Source organism: Prunus dulcis, chromosome 3 (genome assembly GCF_902201215.1).
Source record: "Prunus dulcis chromosome 3, ALMONDv2, whole genome shotgun sequence".
NCBI classification, from domain to species: Eukaryota; Viridiplantae; Streptophyta; class Magnoliopsida; order Rosales; family Rosaceae; genus Prunus; species Prunus dulcis.
In genome coordinates this window covers 7,197,940-7,214,349 of record NC_047652.1, presented here as the reverse complement: position 1 = coordinate 7,214,349, position 16,410 = coordinate 7,197,940, and positions in this window count along the sequence as shown.

Here is a 16,410-nt window from a genome sequence, read left to right as displayed (position 1 = left end):
CCCTAACATGCATCAAATTACTTAACCAAAAACCTATATGGTAGCTAAGCGTCGAGATCATTAGTTAAGAAAATAAGTACAGTGATTAAATTTCAACAACATGGAAAGTCTAATAGCATGACATAACTAAGCTTTGAATAATTAGAAAAGGGTTACATTGTGTCTTAGTAAAAGAAAATTAGTTAGTCATAATCATGGTAACAAAGCAAAAATAAAACATGGAGAAAGAGATAAGAAAAACCCTTAGAGTATAGAGGCAAGGTCGCTCTTCCTTGCTCCACGGTTGAATTCTGAAATTTCTGGTATATCCTCTTTGAGCCCCCCAACCTCCCCTCAGAACCTAAAACCTAGTTAGAATGGGCCTAAACAAGTGGCCTTACACGAAGACTTGATTTCCAAGTCAATTTCTAAATAGAAAAGATAATCAAAACTAAATTTCCTAAAACTTCCAGGAAACTGCACGTGATCCTCTTTGCGAATGCGATTTGAATACCTTCCTGACCTCCAAAAATTACGTATGACCACTCTTTGGAAATCTTTGGATGTTTTCTTTTCAGCCATATGTCTTGTGCCTCAATCCGATGTCGTATGAGTGAATTATGGCCAAACTACCTCTGCTGATTTAGTATTCTCTGGGAATTGGTTTAGGCTGAGATGTCTAATTAAAAATGGGCACCTTAGCAGTCTTCAAAAATTATGAAAATATTCATGGACAAACTTCAAGATGCTATCTTCCATTTCTAATTGGAATCATGTCAAACTATATTATGAGGAATATTTGGCGAATTTATACATTTCACGACTCAAACTGAAAACCAGAAAATGACTAAAATCAGCATCTTTAGTCCAAATTAATTCACAAAACTAAGTAAATAGGATATAAAATCATGTGAAATTATGAACATATCATTGGCAAACTCAACTTGCATTGCTTCATGCCTGGCTTCACCCGAGTCTACCGATTGTTGACTTATTCCTCCATCATAGACTATTATCCTATTGTCTTCTATAGGATCTTCTATAAGGAACTCAAAATCGGTACCCTCATCTTTGTCACCCTTAAATTTGGTACACCAACCCTCTCAAATTTCTCTCCATTGCTAAATGTTCTATCTCTACCCTAGGAAAGGACTTTATACCCTTGTGGCATATATACCGACATCTCAATTCCTGAGCCAATGCACATCATTGCAACTCAACTACTTGTAATAATGCTTCATTTCCAGCACTAATGACCTTCATTACGATATGATTATTCAAACTATTTCCACCACGTGGCATGCATTTGATTACCAACCTTTGAACTTTTTCAACATTAGCACGACTTGCGCTTAGTCTCCCTACGTATTGGCAAGAAGTATGTTGATCGTGTAGGAGACACTCTTGGCACGATGCATGTCGATCGTGTAGGAGACTCTCTTGTGCGAGATGCGCGTAGTCTCCCAACCGATTGACAAGACATGTGCCGATTGTGTAGGAGACTCTCGCGCTACATGCGCATAGTCTCCCTACCGATCGGGAAGACGCATGCTAATCTTGTAGAAGACTCTATTGCGCGACTAGCACTCTATGTCTTAATTCACCTCTGGTTACCTCCATGCCAAAGTAACTTCTAGATAGCAAACTTGGGGGACTTAGGAATACCTCTGGCATGCCGAACCACTCGGTAAGATTATTTGACATTTTACAAGTTCCCAACCCAGAAGCCACTTCTCAATCTGCAACTTAAGGGACTATTGTTTGTATCATTATCAACCAAGCACATTCGGTATTAGGGGACTGGTACAGAGACAGACCCACAAACTACCAAAAGGAGACACCCCAAGAAATGCTCTAACTTAGAGTATTGATGATGTCATCACAACTGAAGGTACCGAAGATACATCTTTCTCTAATAGGGCAACAGACTATTGAAAGGCAAGCCTGCAGAACCTAGATCTTAGGACACGTGTCACTACCACAATGATTTGCCCAAAGTCCCACATCTTAACTTTGGGCAAACATCCACTTCCCTTTTTCTATGAAAGGGGAATAGTGCTAAGGTAAAAAGGTAACCACTTTTGACCCTTACTGTGCCAAAATTACCACTTACCTCATACTTGCTGACTTTTGACCCTTACCCTTACAACACCGGTGCCTGAAACTTGATAAATGCTTGTCTCGTTTCCCTCTACAAGTTGATCTAGCTGCTGAAGGCATCCTTACCAAAGGTCCTCGCCATTCAATCCTTGCTGAAGATTTCATACTTCATCATTCTCAGTTGATTCCTGGTTTAGACATGAACAACATTTTTCTAAGCATTACATGGTATACTTCAAATGAATTGTAAGTCCCTTTTGATTCAACCAGAGGTTCAAAATTAAATTCTAAGAATAGACAACATGACCTCGATGAAAAATAAATTGTAACAATTTTATAAGTACATCGTACACTTCAAATGAATTGTAAGTCCCTTTTCATTGAATCAAAGGTTCCAATTTCAATTCTTAAACCTTGACTGAAGACTGTAGATTGTGTTTGTGCTCTTATCCCAACTTCGGTTGCTCTTTCCAAAATTCTGCACACCTTAATGCTCCAAGAGAAAGCTTCACTTTCATAGCATCCAAAAGCACTCTCATTCCTTGGTGTCAGCTGATAAGCCCATAAATTTACACATTATGTACTATTTATACTTAGTTTTTGTAGGAGAATTAGATGTAAAAAGGACTTATTATTTTATTTTCTTTATTTTCTTCATTTTCAGCTTTCTTGAGCAGCTAATTGATTTTCAACAAAATATGACTTTTGGTAGAGTTTTTGTGTAAGGCCAGTTGGATATTGAAGTTAAGACCCTGAAGATAATTGTGGAATGTTTCTAGAATTTTTGGAGCAACCAATGAGAGTGCTCTTTGAACTCAAGTCAGCATAAGTGCAATTCCGTTAGATTTGAGTTACTGTGCGAAAAAGGAAATTTGAAGGTCTTCGTGATTTTTTTTCTCACGGCATGCGATATATGATTGGAAAGATAAGACAAAGATCTACAATTTAAATATTTTTCCCGAAATTTTCTTGGAGGAGAAATGACTTCAAACGTGCGTGCAAAGAAACTGACGTGTTATCCCAGTCAAAGTAGGTAGAGGAGTCAATTACTTACCCTTTTTGGATTTATGTTTTAATTAGGTTTTTCTTTATTTTTGGGATGCTGTAAAAGCCCAGCTAGGTTAGGAATAGACGTGTGGTGTTTTGTTTAAGCATGAGAAACAACTCCTTTGGGTTACGTAAAGACTTGGAGAAATTGAAGACGCCGGGAGAGTACCGCAATTGGCTAAGTTTTTATTATTATTTTATTATGTTTTTGCTTATGCCGAATTCTATGATTATGTGTAACTAATTTTCTTTTGGTAGGGCATGATGTAGCCCTAGTATGATAATCTAGTTTTCTTATATTACCTATCTATTGATTGCCGTTTGATGTTGGATTCTTAATCACTGTGCTTAATAACTTGGTTGATTACCTTGATGCTTGATCACCATCTAGACTTTTAATTGAGTTAATTGGATGCAAATTAGAGTAAATACCATACTTAATTTGAGGCTTGCTTCTTGTGATTAAGATCTATAATTCGTCTAGGGTAAATACCATAATCCTAGGATTTTTACATGCTTGTTGGATGTTTTCACTGATCTTAATGAGTTTCCACGTGTTGATATTTGACCTAAATACCATAGGCTAATTGCATTTAAGAATATACGAGTTAGCCTAAATACCATAGGTAATTCATGAAAAAGGAAAACTAAGCGGCGACATCAAATGGTTAGTTAACAGGTAGGTGAATAAGCGGCTAGATCGGATTACAGGTAGGTGAATAAGCGGCTAGATCGGATTACTAGTGGTGAATTCAATGTCTTAGTGCTTTTATCAATTTGAATTTCTCATCTTTGTGTTTCATGGCTTTCTACTTGTTTTGTCTTTTGATTTCGTTGTTAATTAAATCACTTATTCAAAAAACCCTTTTGTGTTTACGTGTTTAATTTCTTGTTTATATAATTAGAATAGTTAAAATATTTTGTGAAGTAAATTAGGTTAGACTCATTGGAAGTTGAACTCAATCCTCGTGAGCATGACCTCGTATTTGCCATACTAAATTACGATTGACCTTGTGCACTTACGAGTATAATTTGTGTTTAGACTAATCTTTATAATTACCATTTTGTAGGTTGTCTAAAATTCACAATATCAGCTGTTGTTAGACTTTTCAACCATCTCATCTACGCAACAAAAAAGAAAATTGAAAAAGAAAAAAATAAACTGGTTCAGCACCCATTCAGCAAAAAGATTAACAGTGTGCTGTACAACCCCCCATTTCTTCTCCCCACAACTCTTTTACCGGTTATGTGTCCACAAGACTTTGGAGCACAGTGCAAGCTAGGAGCCTACATGGATATATACCTTATTCAATAACTTCTTATTATTCTTTTTCTCATTATCTGTTTTTGATACTAACCCTGGATTTTCATCAACCCCAATCCTACACTTTCTGTGGCCTTTTTAATTAGGCTTAGGATAACCGCAGATAGGAATGAGAAACTGCTTTCCCTTAGGCATGCGCAAATTCGTCCATACCTGCAAAACAACTTTTACTTGCATGCTACACAAACTGAAATATGACTAAAATATGACGCTACCAGTAGAATATAGAAGGCATGTCTACAGAGCCGGTCCTGGGTTTTTTAAGGCCCAGGGCAAATTTTCTCAAGTGTGCCCCTTTTATATAAATTAAACAATATATATATATATATAAACTAATTAATTAAAATGATAAAAATTTACAAAAGATAAGGACTTTGGGGCCTCATTAAAACCTTGTTTGGGGAAAATCCAATGAGACAAAACCCCAAACGAAGGAAAAAGAGGGGTGCATTGTAAACATTGCATTAAAAAACAAGAACTACATATTTGAGTCTACATACTTCCTCCCCAATCTCTGTAAGCATTTCTTGATTTGATCAATCTTCTTTTCATCCTCCACAATTAATCGAAGCAAACAATCATCACATGTACCTACAAAATAAAAATAGCAATGAAATCTCAACCACACAAAACATAATTTAAAATGTCTTCTTGTTGCACTTTTAGATACAAAATCATCAATTATACTATCATATTTAATGTTTTCTAACATATCATTTTCAATGCATAATATCGCTAATCCATTTAGCCTATCTTGAGTCATGGTGGTCCGAAACTAAGATTTCAATAATTTTAATTTAGAAAAACTTCTTTCAGCAGATGCCACAGTCACATGTATAGTCAATAATACCCTATAAGCAATCATTACATAATGAAACATATCAACCTGGATTTTGAGCATATTTTCTTCAACTTGAAACTTCCAATTATAAAGAACAAGAATCCCAACCAAGTTTTCTGTTGAATCAAATAATAAAGATGAAAAAGTTAATAAAGATATGTATTACAATTTACAAAATTTATACATCTAGAATTTATATGTATCTACTAAAGAAAAAAATTACCTTCAAAAAAGGCACTGGTCTAGCTTGTGGAATCCAACTCTATGTGTGTTGGAGAAGACGAGAATCACCAAAAAAAAAAAAAAAATTTGCTTACGTTGAACTCTAAGAAGCAGAGTATGTTGAATGGTTTTTCCTTTTTTTTTTTTTTCTTTTTGTAGCTAAAAAAGTTGGTTTTGATTTTTCCCATATTTTGTTTATTTATTTTATATTATATTGTATAATTAAGGGACTTTTCTTCCTGGTTAAGTTTCGTCTTCAGATTGAGAATATAATCACTGATTGATTGGCTTCCTTTTTGGTATACACGCACAGGCAGCAACTGTCTTCTGTTTAATTAATTTTTTTTTTAATACACATATATACATAGACTTAAAAATAAAAAATTGGGCCCCCTTCAGCTGTGGGCCCCGGGCTGTAGCCCTGGCCCAATGCTGCCTCTGCATGTCTACGCCTACAGTCATCAGAATTGACTTGTCCAATCAACTTTGGGTACATGTGAATGAGAAACCTCGCACCTCTTATCGCCTAAAACAAAGTGAACTTGAAACATTAAAAGAACGCATGCCCTCGCCATCTCAGTCTTCAGGCCCAAGTTCACATCCTGGCCCATTAACTTTATTAGAGTCTCGAGAATATCATCTGCCCTTCCATGGATCCCTTCTTTAACGCGATGGGCACACTCATACATCAATCTTGAGAACAAAATGAGCCCAAACAAAAGACGCTTGTCCTATTTTGGCTTTAGGAAGAAGTCATCATGGAGCCGTGTCAGAAGTCATGGCGGAGCCACACTCGGACCAGTTATGCATTTAAGCTCACCAAACGACAGATACGATTGTAATCCATTTTAATGGAAAAAGTCATGTCCAGTCCAGCCCACCAAATAGGACCTTATTTCTTTCTTCTTGTTCTTCTTTTATGTGTAAGTAGGGACTCCACTTTGTTTTCTATCAACCAAACCATCTGTTTTCATTTCTTCATTTATAGACCATTATTGCAAAAGCTTAGATAAATTTGAATTTAAGACTTCCTTGTGACAAAGAAAATGATCGAATATGGTGCTTCCCAAAAACACACTGACCACCACATAATCAAATGGTGAAATGGTAAAAATTGGTCAAATGGTTTCTAATTTGAATGATTTTTTTGTACTGGAGGAAGACATGAAAAATAAACGGTTCGTATCATTACAAAATAATGCAAGTTGATAAATATGTTTACCATTAGTTATTATTGCACTACTATTTTCTTCAAAAATCTCGTTTCATACTATTTCTCTAGAAAGCACTTTGACTTATTATAAAAACATGCAAATTTTCATAATCCTTGATCTTTGGGAAGGCATAGCTTACCCCAAGCTTTCCAATGGATCTTAAATCGTCGTTGATTTCTTTGCAGGTGGCAAGTGGGAGCTTGAAACATGACATGGGATAAGGCGATAAGCTGGAATTGCAATAGCCATTGCTTTCAATAGCACCTCTTTGCCCGCCATTGACAAATAGCATTGTTTCCATCCCTCAATCTTTTGTCTGACTCACTTTCTAATGTAGCTGACATCCTATTTCCCTGATCAACCCTAAATGTCGTGGAGACCTATCTAGGCCAGTATCCCTCTTGGAGCACAATGGCTAGAGCAGAAGTCCATAATAAGCGCAAATCCAATAAGTCAATAGCCTACACTACATATACCAGATTTATTGGGCTGGTCTCATCCCCAGTAGTGGCATGCCTATGCAATCCATGATCAGGACATAAGGAACAAGTTGTTAGGGCCTAGCCCAGGCTCGCCCGTTCTTGTCAACCTGATCCAACTTTCAATTTTGTTCAGAAGTTGAAAGAATCCCCTTGCAGGCTAGAAATCCAATCGGGACATTGGTGTTGACCCGACGACCTTCCCACTCTCCAGAGCAGCTCGATCCATAGTATAACAAAAAGAGTGCTGGCGGGAAAAGGGACCAACAGGTTCATTTGCTCCATTTAGAGAAGAAGAAGAAGAACATAACGGGGATGGCCCCCAGAGATTTAAGCACATAATATAGAGATGGTCATATGTAATGCAACGTGATTGAAAACAAAATGTAAGCTTTAGCCTGCAGTGGTGAAGAAGATTTCTAATGTAAACAAAGGAGAGCTCGCACATCATTGGATTATTTATTTTCTTTCAAAGTTAGTAGCTGAAAGGTAGAAAGGTGAAGGTAAGAGAGAATGTAGATAGCATTCCCCCTAATTTAGTAGGGAGGAGGGGGGGAGTTTTGGGTTATTAATAATAATAGATAACAATTATATAAAAAATGCAAATTGGCACACAAAGCAAACTGAAATTCCGAATAGACACAATCTCTGCATTCCAAGAAACTAGTTAGAAACAAGAGAAGCATCTAAACAAATTTAACTTTCATTCAAACTATTTGACAATCCCCTTCCAATTAATTATGTTAGAACTAATCTTAGCAGAAGTTGCCATCCAAAGCAAAGAGTTCAACAATGCAGAACCAGCCTCTGTTGGAGAAGTGAGCATGAAGACCTGAAGATGTCTGAGTCTAGGCAATGGTGGAGGGAGGGCCTTTCTCAAAGTTTCTGGAAAGATGAAAACCTACACTACTGTCGTCCATGCACAAGAAAAAAGAAAGGTGAACTGGTAAGAATTAATGGCAGAAACTGAGAAAGGATCAAAATATATCAAGCAGTAAGTATGGTACGTACCGCAGCATCATAAATGAATAGGCTATTTGTTCGGAGCAATCAAATTTTAGAAGATAATCTCTTAGATTAGGGAAATGCTTCTTGTGTAGAAGCCTGAATGTAGGCCCAGCAATCAAATTTTAAAAGATAAGGAAATTAGATCTGGTTCATTGATTTTGGCCTTCACACCATATTGGTATCCACACATTATGAAGTTACTTAGGAGGAGCTCAGCATAGATATATTTCAGGTTGCGGGATTCACACGAGATATTACTCTTCTGGCACCGATTTTCTCTACGGTATGTAAAAGATTGCTGGTAATTGTTCATGTCACCTACTCCAAATTTAAGCTAGTTACAGATTTTTCATTTAAAAAAAAAAAGAGGGTCTCCAAGGCTAAGGAGTAGTAGTCTAACAAAACTTTAATTAGTAAGGTTCATATTGAACTCTTCGACGCTTCTCTCAACTGCAAAATCCCACCATTTATTGACTCTAGTTTCATAGTCTTTAGTGTACCTCATGTGAAGCGTAAGTTTATCTTAGTCGACCTTGTCTTCCTTATGAAATTCCAAACACCTTTCCACCAAGTTGATGAACTTTGAACTGGGGTGATCATCATGGCTGTCTTGCACGCCCTAGTCAAAATCTAATACAGGGACCGAAGACCACACGTCTACCCCTTGGAAAGAAAACTCATGCGCACGGCAGCTCTAGTTGGAAGGAGTTGGATGATTTGGTGAATAGCAAGGTCAGGTAAGTGACGCCACTGACACTGCCCTATTTTTTCCATGGCTATGGCGTTTTGGTCATCTCGATCTTCTTTTATTTCATCATGTTGCTTTCTTAGTTTTTTCTTTTTCATTGGGCAGGATTATAAGATACTGGGATGCTAAACTGGGGCATGAAATCTACAGGATTACAGGACTCGGAGGTTAAGGTAGAATTGAGCTGTGACGTTATTATTTTCTGTAGCTTATGAAATTGATTTTTCAGTTGGTCTGCATCCATTGGTGTTTAGCTCCTGAACTACCTTTTCTGAAAATCAACTTGTTTCTTTTCTCCAGGTGTGGGAACCTTGTAAGTGCAGACAGTACTGACAGTGTTCAGTTTTGGGACAACTTCTTCAGAAACTACAATTTGCCCATTCCATGGTTTTTAGTTTTGATTCGTCTCGCTTGATGATAGCGATCCTCTTTTTGTTGCTCTCTTTTATCAATTGAATTCATTATTTTATTTCATCCCCCCTTACATTTTTTTTATACTCCTTAATTGAAGAAAAACTTTTCGGGGTTTGACTATAAAAGGCTCATTTGCTTGGTGACCAGTGTGAATTTTAGAAGGTTCCACATGCATTTTTTCAGCCCTGAATTTGGCAATAACTTTGTAGATGCACATACTTTCTCACTCATACATGCATTTTTAGCAGCAGTCAGATGAATCCAGCCCGATGAGCAACATCCAATGCTCAAATGAAGTTCTTTCTTCATAAAAGTTGTTCATTTGGATGTTTCCAATATATCCCAAATTTACAGCGTTGGGATATGTACCGACTCTTCAGGGCATGAAATACTGAAACATGTTTTTCCACCCAATATGCCGAACTTCCAATCCGATGAGCAGTTTTCAATGCTCAAATGAATTTCTGTTCTTCATGAAAGTGGTTCAAATGCGTGACTACTATATTTTGTCCAAATGTAGAGTCATTTGGATAAGAATAGAATACTCAGCGAATTAAACAATGACGTCTACTCGAAGGAACTGTCTCTGACAACTAGTCAGTTTGAGCCATGCCAAATCGTATTTTCCAGTCTCAAATGGATTCAAGTTCTTCACAAACATTGTTCCTCTATATGTATAGAACAACATATTAAAATTTAGTAGCATTTGGATAAATATAGCATGCTCGAATCGTCACACATCAAAGCAGGATCAAAGAAGAAGCAAGGGCATATGCTGGCCAACTTTTGTTAAGTTAATGGAGGTGCATGAGTCAGCATGGAGGCTTGAGCTTATTAAAAAAAAAAAAAAAGAATGATTTAAGCTTGTTGATGGAGGGAAACAAGTTTTGCTTGGAAGATATTTTGAATTACCTAGGGAGCTTCACCAAAGCAACTTTTCTAATTGAGTGTTGCTATTTTCACCCACCTGTCCTATTTTCCCACCCACCTTATCTTTAAACTTTTAAAGACAAATTTAACCCTATTGTAAAATGACTTAAAAGGACTTAAGGAAAAAGAAAGAGGAAAAAAGAAGAAGGAAAAGACATAGACTTCTCAAGTTCTTACGTAACCCTATCGTTTGACAGAAAGGAAAAAAAAAAAAACAAGAATACGACTCCTTGCTCATGAGAAGGTGAAGAAGGCTTTTCATTGCTCAGAACTCAATTCTCAAATAATTTTATTCTCTTTTCTATTCATTCAATCAAATTGTTTATGAAGAAGAAAACAACAAGAGAATGAATGTTGAAGAGAATGATTTTCGTGAAAAGGTAAGAGCATAAATATGATTATATTCACAGAATCCATATTTACAAATAAAAATAAAAATTACAGGAAAAATCATTTTTAGTTTTATAGTAAACATGAGAGACAGAGAGAGATGGAGTGTGAGAGATGGAAAATAAGATAGAGCAAAAATGAGAGAGAGAGAAGACATGAGCAGAGAGAATAAATGAGAGATGGAATGAGGTAATAATTAAAAGGGTATTTTAGGAATATTGGTGGGTGGAAAAATAGGATTGTGTTTTTTTAAAATTTATATGGTGGGTGGGAAGATAAAGTGGGTGGAAAAATAGGAAGGTGGGTAGAAATAACATCACTCTTCTAATTTTGTTTGCTTTTTCAGCAACCCACCCACCAAAATCAATGGCAGTGGGTACGTCTCATTGGCTGTTGGGCCCAACACTCAACCCACTTCATTTTCTCTATAAATAAAGTATAAATAGAGAAATTTTCAAGCTATGTTGTTTACTTTTATTCCATTGTTTATATAAATAGAAAAATCTTCATATGAACATCCATTATTTTCATTACTGTCATTTACTTTTCAAGTCTATAGCTACAATGAACTGAGTAGACAAATCCTCAGTTTAGCTGTCATTTACTTTGAGTTTGCATTGATAATGAACTGAATCGAGAAATCTTCAGTTCCATATCATGTTTCTCATTTTTATTTCTGTTTTTAATAAAAAAAACAAAAAAAAAACTTTCAGCTTGTTCTTATCTTTGCATTAGAAAAATATTGAAATCCTCTTCATTGAGGCATATAAAAGAACCTATATTGGGTCAGTTCCCAACCCAACTCACTATCGATTGATTAGAGTCGATATTGGAGTGCATTTTACATTTTTCAATTACTTTCTGTTGGAGCTTTCGCTACCAACAGTGGCACGCCTATGCAAACAACATGAAAACAATCCCAAGGCCAACACCAGGCCGCTGCGGATGAATTTCCGGGGTAGAACAGACAGGGACATTGAAGGATAGAGGAAAAACAGAAACATGAGATATGAAGCCATACATACGTAATATTATTCAAATTAATTGAGTAAGGCAAGCATTTTTCCTTCTCTTTTTTTTTATTTATGTGAAATTACAAGGACAAATATTAACACAAATATTGCCATTACAATGGAAAAAATAGTACAAGGACTACACTGAAGACTCTTGTTTATCTTCAAGCACCTTCGAACATCTTCACCAATTACTTCAAGTTTGGTAGACATATCGTTAAATGCTGAAAATAATAATTTCTCACGATCCTGCATCAACCTATTGTATTTATCTCAGCTCCATTTACCCACTCACTAAACTGTCCACACTTAGTGCATGCCCAATAAGAATGATTGTTATTGTCGGCTGATCTGGATATTCTAAATTCCAAACCAGCACCGTCACATTTTTTCCTACAATGTTAGCATATATCGAACGTCACTACTGCTGCTGTTGCTCGACATTCTGTATGTCACAGTTCATGCTCATGATCATGATACTCTTATTGTGTAGACCCATAATTTTGAGATTCTTCTAGATCAAGTTCCAACTAATTAATAAAGACAGGTACCAGAGGTTAGTTGGTAGACTTATTTATATATCTCACACCCGGCCAGATATTGCTTATGCTATTAGTGTTGTGAGTCAATTTATCCATTCTCCTAGTGAAGTTCATATGGAAGCAGTTATGTGAATTTTACAGTATCTGAACTCCGCTCCTGGCAAAAGGCTGATGTTCTCAAAACATGGACATTTGGAAATTGAAGGTTTTACATATGCCGATTGGCCAGGAAATCAAACTGATAAGCATTCAACATTAGGTTATTTTACATTATACAGGTTTTGGCCACAAAACAATCAGTGCAAAAAATACTGGATCCAGATTACATCATTATATTCTGCATAAAAAACGACGTCTGTTCAAATAAAACACGACGTTATGGTTAACCATTTATTCAGCATATTTACCGACGTCTTAAAGTAACGTAACAATGAAGAACCACGACGCTATTGTGGAGCAATAATCCAGGATATCACGTCGGGGAAGGATTAAGAACCGCCATGTAATTCAAAATAACACGACTCCAATCCCATAATACCGGCGTCTAAAAAACGAGATAAATTATCTGAACATTAATTTGGAACCGACGTTGTTTAATACGTGCGTCGTAAATAATGACGTTGTTTAGAAGTTCAACGTCGTCTACATTAATAAGTGCGTCGTGAGTAATGAATACATATAAATACAACGTCCAATATATAAATGCCACCGACGTTGTTTCGCATTTCAACGTCAACTACATAAATACATACGTCGTATATAATGACACTGATAACTATTTACACGTCATCTTTTTTAGAAAAATTGAAGTGGAAAATTTATTTCACGACGGTTATTGTTAAATAAGAGACGTAGTAGATTTCAATAACGTCGTCTTCTCATGTATTTAAAGATGTCATATTTTTTCTTGTCGTGAAAATTATATTTAACGGCGTAGTGTTTTAGTTTTCATCGTTGTATGTCTATCTTGCGGCCTTGTTCTTTCAATATGTGTCATATTTTTCCTTTTTAACGACGGTGATTTGTTTGAGTTGGTTGTCTATTCTCATCCTCGACAAATTTTTAAAACTTTAGCAGACTAAACACGTCTGTTTTTATTTGTTTTCGACGTTGTTTTATTTAACAACGTCTAATATTTATCGTCGTTGTTTGTTTCTGAAGATAGGACGTATAAATTTTGTAATACGACTCCCATATATTTGTAACCGACGTTGTTTCGTTTTTCAACGTCTACTCTATAAATAAATACGTCGTAAATAATGACACTGACAACTATTTTCACGTCATCTTTTATAGAAAAATCGAAGTGGAAAACTTATTTTAGGACGGTTGTTTCTATATAGGCGACGTAGTAGGAATAAATAACGTCGTCTTCTAATTTATTTAAAGACGTCATATTTTTTATTGTCGTGAAAATGATATTTAACGGCGTCTTATTTTAATTTTCGTCGTTGTATGTCTATCTTGCGGCCTTGTTCTGTTAATATGTATCATATTTTTCCTTTTTAACGACGGTTTTTTTAGAGAGTTGGTCGTCTATTCTCATCCTCGACTGCTTTTTTAGATCTTTTTGCAGTACAAAGACGCCGTTTTGTATTTGTTGATGACGTTGTATATTTTAACAACGACGGTGATTTAGCGTCGTGGTTTATGAGGGAAAAGATGACGGTGGATTCCACGACAATTGAAAAACCGAATACACGACGGTGATTTACCGTCGTCTTTTTGCTTTTTTGTAGTAGTGTTAGCAGGTTTACACCAAAGCATCCCAATTTCATTCAATAAATCTAACACATATTTTCTCCGTGACAAGAAAATACCCTGTTGAGATCTAGTCACTTCAATTCCCAAAAAATATTTTAGCCCTCCAAGATCGTTCATCTCAAACTCAGTTGATAATTAATGTTTTAATTTGATCAATCTCTTATGTATCATCACCTGTTATTATCATATCACCAACATATATAATTAAAACAGTGACCTTCTCCTTCCTCCTCTTCAGAAACAAAGTATGATCTGCATTGCTTTGACGATAACCATATTTCTTCATGGCACAACTGAATTTGCCAAACCAAGCTTTAGGGGACTGCTTCAACCCATAGAGTAACTTCCTCAACTTGCACACCAAATTTGGATTTTCCGATACCTCAAATCCTGGAGGTAGGCTCATATAAACTTCTTCCTTCAATTCTCCATGTAGGAAAGCATTTTTCACATCAAATTGTTAGAGTGGCCAATCTAAATTTGCTGCAAGTGATACTAGAACACGAACTGTGTTTATTTTTGCAACTAGTGCAAAAGTTTCCTGATAATCAACACCATATGTCTGAGTATATCCTTTGGCAACCAATCTCACCTTGTATCTATCAATGGTACCATCTACCTTGTGTATTAATTGTAAAAATCCATCTGCATCCAACTCGTCGTTTTCCTTGTGGCAATGAAACTAAATCCCAAGTTTGATTTTTTTTTTTTCAAAGCCAGCATCTCTTCATCCATAGCTTTCTTCCAGCCAAAGCATCTTGCACTTTTGATGGAATAAATTCAGCAGTCATCTGATTAGCTAAAACCGCACATGCTTCAGATAATCAATGAGTAGAGACATAGTTTGCAATTGGGTAGTTCGACTTCTTTGAATTTTTAGGTGAAAAACGATCTGGTGGAATTCCTCTTTTACGTATGGGAGGCAATTGATACCTTTTCTTTTAGGTATGGGAGGCAATTGATACCTTTTTTCTGCAACACTATCAATATCATTTGTAATTAAATTGCCAGTATTAATAAAAGCTTTTGTACTTACCTCAGGGTTATCCAAAGCCTTAGGAATTTGGACATGTACTATTGGTGTAGAAGAGGGAGAACAATTATGTGCGATATGTGGAGTTGCAAGGAACAAAGTGGGGTTAGCAAGACGTGGCGCTAGGTCCTTAACTGACGTGACTTCATTCTCTTTTTCATTGCAGATCACTGCTTCTCTTGCATTCTCTTTTTCATTGCAGATCACTACTTCTCTTTCTATGGTAATATCAAGTAACATAATTGTCCAATTTAGACAACTCTGAGAAAGTGACATCCATTGTGACATACGTGTGCTTTGTCGGAGGATGATAGCATCGATATCCTTTGGAATATGGGGAGAAACCCACAAACACACATTTAAGAGCACATGGGTCCAATTCAGGACTGACGGTAGGGGATGTGTCGAATTCAAAACATCCAGTGGTTCTTGTATCCATGGACAGAAAAGGGCATACGATTTAATAAATACACTGCATATAATATAGCATTACCCCAAAACATCTTAGGCATATGTGCTTGTATCAAAATACTCATGGCCGTCTCAAGAATATGGCAGTTTTTCCGTTCAGCAACCCCATTTTGTTGAAGGGTATAAGGATATGTAGTTTCATGGAGAAGAACGTTATCTTGAAAAAAAGACATAAAATCATGATTCACATATTCACCTCCATTATCCGATTGCAGAAACTAGATTTTTGTGGAGAATTGTGTCTGAACCATCTGATAGAATTGCTTGAAGAGAACAAAAACCTCACTCTTATGTTTCATAAAATATATCCATGTTATTCTCGTATAATCATCAACAAAAGTCACAAACCATCTAATTACAGAGATTGTAGATACCTAGGAAGGACCCCATACATCAGAATTAATAAGATTAAAAGGTTTATCATTCTTATTGAAACTAATAGGGTATGAAACACGGTGACTCTTGAGAAGAATACATGTTTCACATTGAAGACTAGAAATATCCAAATCCAAAAATAAAGTTGGAAATAAATGTTTTAAATAACCAAAAGAAGCATGTCCTAAACGCCAATGCCATAACCAAATTTTTTTTTTTCTTGTCTGCAGCTGAGTTGTGAGCAATAAGAGCCTACCTCGTGCAAACATTATCCACATAATATAGTCCCCCTCTCTTAGTACCATGCCCAATTATTTCTTGGGTTCAAATATCTTGAAGAAGGCAAAACAAGAGATAGATTAATACAAAACAATCTAATTGTTCAGTCACTTGTCCAACAGATAAAAACTTCTGAGATAAAGAAGGAACAAGAAGAACATGTTCCAAAGTTAAATTTTGAGGAAGATCAACAGTGCCTACCCCAATCACAGGGTACACTACTACGTTTTACTATTT